Genomic DNA, 6733 nt, shown 5'->3' with positions numbered 1-6733 from the left:
TTTTTAAAGACATAAATTTTGCAAGAGTAACTTCACCTCTTTAGAGCTATTGGCAGTAAAACTTTCCTCCCTCAGGCAGAGCTGCTGAGAGATGTTTTAAGAGGATTTTGCTTCATCCCGGCAGAAATTAAACTCAACGAGACCATTAGACCTCTGCAATACAGTGGTACCTCGGGTTACAGACACTTCAGGCTACAGACTCCGCTAACCCAGAAATAGTACCTCGGGTTAAGAACTTTGCTTCAGGATGAGAACAGAAATCACACGGCAGCAGTGGGAGGCCCCATTAGCTAAAGTGGTGCTTCAGGTTGAGAACAGTTTCAGGTTAAGAACAGACCTCCAGAACGAATTAAGTTCTTAACCTGAGGTACTACTGTATTTGCATTTTGATAAGCTTTTTAAATAAAACTCTTCATCAGAGTATTTTTATGTTTTTCTTTTAGCAAACATTTAGCAAGAGCAAAAGTTGTCTTATTGACTGGCAACTTGCTTCAGGGTGAGAACAGAAATTGTGCTCTGGCAATGGGAGGCCCCATCAGCTAAAGTGGTACCTCAGGTTAAGAACAGTTTTAGGTTAAGAACGGACCTCCAGAACAAATTAAGTCTTAGCCCGAGGTACCACTGTAATGACAGCAAGATACCAGATTTCATAGACAACTGTAGTGACATCAGTAAATAGGACTGCTGTATTCATGGTCATACATTTTATGCATATGCAAAATGATTGTCAGAGTAAAATTTAATCCAATCCAATGTTATTCCTAAAATGGCCTTGGATCCTCCCCCCCCCCCCCGCAAATCGCATAGATTCTAAAAGGCAGCATTTATCATCAAATATACCTTTTTAACTAATAAAGGGAATGAAGCATTTAATGCAAGCCAGACTAGTAAAAGGAAGAATAAATGGGTGGTTTATAGATAATGGGTGGTTTGTCTATAGATTCTATAGATAACAATACATGAGAATTCCCGAATAATGCTCCAGCAGTTAAAAGGAACTGAGTGGCAATGTGAGAGCCATGCCCCCTTAAGCATGTGCCCTGGGTGCAACCCCCCCTCCAGGTGGATTGGGGGCCACTATTTTCGATGGCACCTTGTGCAGCATATCTCCTAGTTCCATCCCAATTAAGCAAATAATTGTTCATATTTGTGAAATAAGCATTACCTACTACAGCCCACAGCTTGCTTAGTCATGCAGTGCCACTGAGTTTCAAAATACTACTTTGAGGCACCTGGACAGCCTTTTGTTTTCTCTTCTTCTTCCATATAAAGGCTGGTAGCCTTGGAGGGCTTATTTGGGCTAAGGCTAGTGGCCTAGCAAAGAACTGATGAGCTCTCCCTGCACATAATGTATGACTCAATAATATGGACAAAATGCACTGTACTTGGGGTCAGGTTCAGTGTTAGATGTGTCATGGCTGTTGGATGCAAATCACAGCCTTGGGGGGCGAGGAGGGGAGAGTTAAACCCATAACTGCCTGCCACACCCATGCCCTGGATCAGATCTCTCACCCCACACAGAGTGGCAATCGTTTGAAATTAAATTCCAATATGAATTTGACATAACATGACCTTTGGCCTTTGTTTTCCTTGCACTCTTAGGATATAGCATCTGGATACTGGTCTTCAGATCATACAGTATTTCATTATGAGGAGAAAAGCTGAGGTCTTTTCATGACAGTGAAATCTCACAGAGGCACTCTGTGTGAATACGGTGGTCCTATTGCGCACTGTTGAGGAATGTGCTTCGCTTTCTTTCATAAATGTGTTTTCCAAGTGCAAAAGGAGTGGATATGTGGCATGTGGGAATAATGTCTTGTCTTCAGTTCAGATTCCACAAGCACATATTGAATCATTTTATCAAGTTGCAGGATTTCTTTTCCTAAACCAGGGAGGTCATCACCTCCCATCTGAGCGAGAGTAGCACACAAAAACAAGAAGTACTTCATTCTCAGCGGCCCATAAGGGTTGCTACAGGAAGCAGGTGCTCGAGTGTGGCAGACTTGGATCCAAACAAACAGGGAAGGGAATATGAGGTTAGACAGAAGGGTGAAAAACCAAACAATTGAACATTCATTTCTCATGCTCAGGATGCTAATTTCCCCGCTCCCTTCCCCACCCCCAGCTGTCATTGTGATGGACACCCAGCATTTGTTAACTTTACAGTAATCATGCTTTTTCTCCTCTGTGTGAAGCCCCACATGGCTATATCTCTCAGCACACTTGGCTACAGAAGAACCTGTGCTTTGCCAAATATGTGACGTGTGGGGAATAGGGTGAACAATTACACACAGACTGTCTTCCAGGCCAGGTGGGTCATTAACCAAACAATTTCACCTGAGACTTTGAAATGTTTCCTACGCACTTACCAGAGAGCAGGTTCCATGAAATCAGGGGAACTGTCTTCCAAGTAAAAAAAAATGGATAAAGCCAAGCTGTTAGCACTGCATGATATTCAAACGTCAGAAATAATAATACCAGCGCTAGAAAGATCCACAATGTGACCACTCAGGCTTTCACTAAATAAAGTTCTCTGTCATTGCTGACTTTCTTTCAGATTTGGCAACAACTTTTCTAGAATAATATTCCATTGAGGTGACAATATGAGAGAATAGTGGAAAGGGAAGCATGAAGGAAAGATAAAACACTACTAACCCTTATGTTTACTTACCACTTTTTATTTTATGCTTTATCCATCCTTGATTAGGAAAAAAAAGTTATGGATCTGATCAGGAAAATCTCATTGTCATTGGCTGACTTCATCTCTTTATTATATGTAGTTTGAAGTCAAGCTAAGCAAATTGTGTGAATTTAAAAACAAATAGATGCATTGTTCTGTTCTCTAGTTTTAAGCAGTGCTTTTTTGGGGGGTACGTGGGGATACGCATACCCCTAAACATTTTGTGAATCTTTGTACTTTTGTCCATTTACTGTATTTATTTCCCCCGATTTGAACTATAAAATGGGGATTTTCTTGAGTCAAAATGAGAGTACCCCTAAACATTTTTAAAGAAAAAAAAGCACTGGTTTTAAGTGTGATTGAGTTCATGAAGTATTACTGGGTAAGATTCATTTTAATAATGACTGGTTTCTGGCAATCCTATTTTCTTCTCCATCCTATCAGAAGTCCAGAAATAAAGATTAGGAATGGCCTGTTCTTGAGAGCCCATTGTTTGGTGGCAATTCAATCAGATGGAAAACACTGTAGTTTTTCTAGATTGGCTTGCCCTAGAATAACAGTATGGTAGTATAGAAAGTACAAATAATCTCTAAGTATGTTGGTAGCAGACACAAGTCCAGTTGATACCAGTTGGATTCATTTTCAATTTAATGTTTGGGATAACAACTTTATCCTATAACTACATCTAGTAACACATTCATTGATCCCACTGCCTTTAATAGATCAAAACATTGGTAACTATGTTAAAAATAGCATTGAGAGGAAGAGTGTTGTAATTTAATTTCAAGATTCATTGTTTAATTTGTGTTCTTGAAAATCAATCAATAAATGCACGGGGGGTGGGACTGCAATCCAATTTGTCTTTCATCATCTCAGAGCATGTGGATGGTCAGATTACCCCACTCCAAGATCTTTCTGATTTCATTTGCACACAAACTATGCATGCAAGATGTTAAAACTGCCTACTCTATGTTCTGACATTCAACATCCAAAGCAGCTTGTTAGCTTTGGCAATGAGAGAAAATGCAAATTATTGTCCAACCTTTTATTTTTGTTACCAGCTATGTAAGGGAAACAACTGTCTGCATCTTACAGTTATAAAAGAAAAGCCCCAAATTTTAATACATTAGCAATGAAGCAGAATTCTAGCTGCTTAATTTTTGATCTAGAAAAACTTTTTAACAATGCAATTCTATGCATGGAGGAACTTCCATTGAGATGTGGGTCTTTACTCCCAGGTAAGTGGGTATAGGGTTGCAGTCATAACAGTTTAAAAGCCACGACTTGCAAGAGGATTTCTTCCTTCTCACCAGTCTCAGCTAATTGATAACAAGACCTTGGTTGAAAGTTTGCCACTGACGTCAGAAGTCAAAGAGTTCCACGTTTTACAGTTAATGCTTATTCCAGTAAAACGGAGAGCTACCACCTGGCAGTACATTCACTGCCTTCATTAATTAGAGGGGATGGGGTGGGCAGAAACATGTGGTCAGCATAGATGGCAGGGAAATCAGAAATCCTAGTGAACTTGGCTGGTGGATGCAATAAAGCTAGCTGCATTCTTTCATTCCTGTGGTACATATTTAAAGGTGGTAGTGGAAGTATATGTTGAGAAGCATAGCTTGCCAGTGGCTTAGAATTATTATTTCTTTGTGGTTCCTCTGGGTGTGTATAAACACATCCATTATTTTGCTAGACTTTCCCTTACTCACAAAACTCGGGTGTTATTTAGGAGGTTTTCTGGATTATGAAAAGAGGCAGCTGTCAACGTTCTAAAATATGGATATTTATTCATTCAAGGGTAGAATTCAACATCATGCTATGCTGAATGTTACATCTGAGCAAGCGTAGCAGCTTGCCAGACAGAAATATTCCCCCTCCCTCCATGTGCTGTTCTGGGGGTTCCCCTGACCTCCCTCGGGCAATTTTGGAGGGCACAGGCAGCACATGAGGTAGGAGAGGGGAAGCCCTGTTGTGCCTAATACTGGGCTTCCCCTGGTGGGGTTCATTAAATGAATCCCACCCTAAGGTATTTGTTTGTTTATTACTTACATGTAAAATATGGGGGGAAGTCCTCCAAAACAGTGAGGGAGAAGACAGAAAGAACTAGAGAAAAATGAACCAATCACAAGCTGCTACTGAACCAAAAGGGTTGTGCCTCCCCCCCCCCCCCATTGCAAAATACTCAGCTGAAATCTAATAAAAGCTTCTTTGGGGACATGCATTATAGCCCACTAAGTTTTACTCAAAGGAGACCCACTGAAATTAATGGACGTAAGTTTGCCAATGGGTCTAGTCTGCAAAGAACTTGCACTGGATTATTTCCCCTTGCTTTTGTTTGTTTAAAGCAACTCTCTCAAAATTAGCACTTCTACTGACAAGCTCCTAAAGAGCTGTCGGCACCAAGATATTATTGGCGGGGAGTGGGGTGTTGAGGGGAAAAGAATAAAGCTTTTCATTTAGTATCAGCTTGAGGCTTGGCTCCCTATGTATATATATATAGAGAGAGAGAGAGAGAGAGTGTGCGAGAGCAGTGATTTGCAATACTGTAGGGGCGGAAAACCAACTAACCAAAACCAACGAAACAAACCACTAAGAATCTGGCTGTACAATTGTCCACACTCCAGTATACATTTCTCTACAATCCAACAAACTGAAGAGGCCATGTGCACTAGGTCACATCCCCATCCTAGGCTTAATGCTCATTTAAAGCATTTGGCTCCCCCGCAAAGAATCCTGGGAAATGTAGTTTTTTTAAGGGTGCTGGGAATTGCAGCTCTGAGGGATAAATTTCAGTTCCCAGGGTTCTTTGTGGGAAGCTATGTGCTTTAAATGTACCGTGTAGATGTGACACTATATGTGATCCCAAGGTTAATCAGAAAAAAACTCTCTTTCCAATATGGCACTCACAGTTTTAAACCCACAATCATAAACAGGCACTCAAAAGAAGCAGAACCTACCCTTTCCTCATTCTCTGTAAATGTGACCAGGGAAGAAGCAAGTTCTTAAAGGATGAGAAAACCAATTGGTGAACACGGTCATGTGTTCAGAGGTTGTTTTAAGTCCGTTATCTGGATATAAAGAGGAGACGAGTCAAGAGCTCCTGAAGAGCCAGAAGCATTTTTTGTCCCATTTTCAACATTTTGAGTCTCTACGTCAAACCTAGGATTACGCAAAACATTAGTGCCCTTGAGGTGAAACTGGACGTACATCAAGAGTATGTGGGGCCATTTTTCCTCACGACTCTCTTCCAAAGAACTTCCTTCCCTGAGGACCTCTCTCTCCTGCCAAGTATTCACATAACTGCACACTCGCTATCTGACTGCACATTTGCCACACTACAGAGGTTCAGTTGGAGTCTGTACTCTTTAACCAGACATGTCGTTCCTAAGTGCTATAGTCATTCATGTTAATTGCTAGAATTGGAAAGTTCAAGATTGCCAGGAAGACTTCATCTTACTGGAGTATTTAAAGCTAGTTATACAGTGCAGGATTCTTTACAATGAAGAAATACAAAATCCGTTCCCTCACCCACACAATACCATCACTGTTTTCTCCATATTTAAGGAATATGCTGTTCACCCAGCTATGGCTCAAGGCTTTTAGGTCTCGTCCAAATTCATTCTCGTATAGGGCAATGCAGCCTTGGGCTGAAAAAGAATGTGTTAATGCAAACAAATTATTTTCTGACTAGAGTTTGCGCTAGGCATACGTGCTAAAGCTCATTATTAAAAGATCACAATACGATTTAAGGAACTTAAAAACACAACGTAGGCACCAACTCTTAGGGGCCAACCCCATTTTTCTTTGAAGGGGTCAGGCGCCCCTATTGTTCAAAGGGCAGGAGGGCGAATGCGGAGCTGGGTGTGGCGCTTTGGTGGCCAGTGGCTCCTCCTGCTACCACTACTGGCCAGGAGCAGTTCCTCCATCTTTCCCTTGTGTGGCAGGGGGATGGGGGCCTCCATCCACTAGGGTGATGCTGCCGTGTTCTGCTCCACCCCAGGCTCCTTGTAACAATATGCATCACTTCACACTTGTTTATCAGTTACATCTGCC

This window comes from Podarcis muralis, chromosome 11 (assembly GCF_964188315.1).
Source record: "Podarcis muralis chromosome 11, rPodMur119.hap1.1, whole genome shotgun sequence".
Taxonomy (NCBI): domain Eukaryota; kingdom Metazoa; phylum Chordata; class Lepidosauria; order Squamata; family Lacertidae; genus Podarcis; species Podarcis muralis.
Note: the sequence above shows the minus strand (reverse complement) of the source record.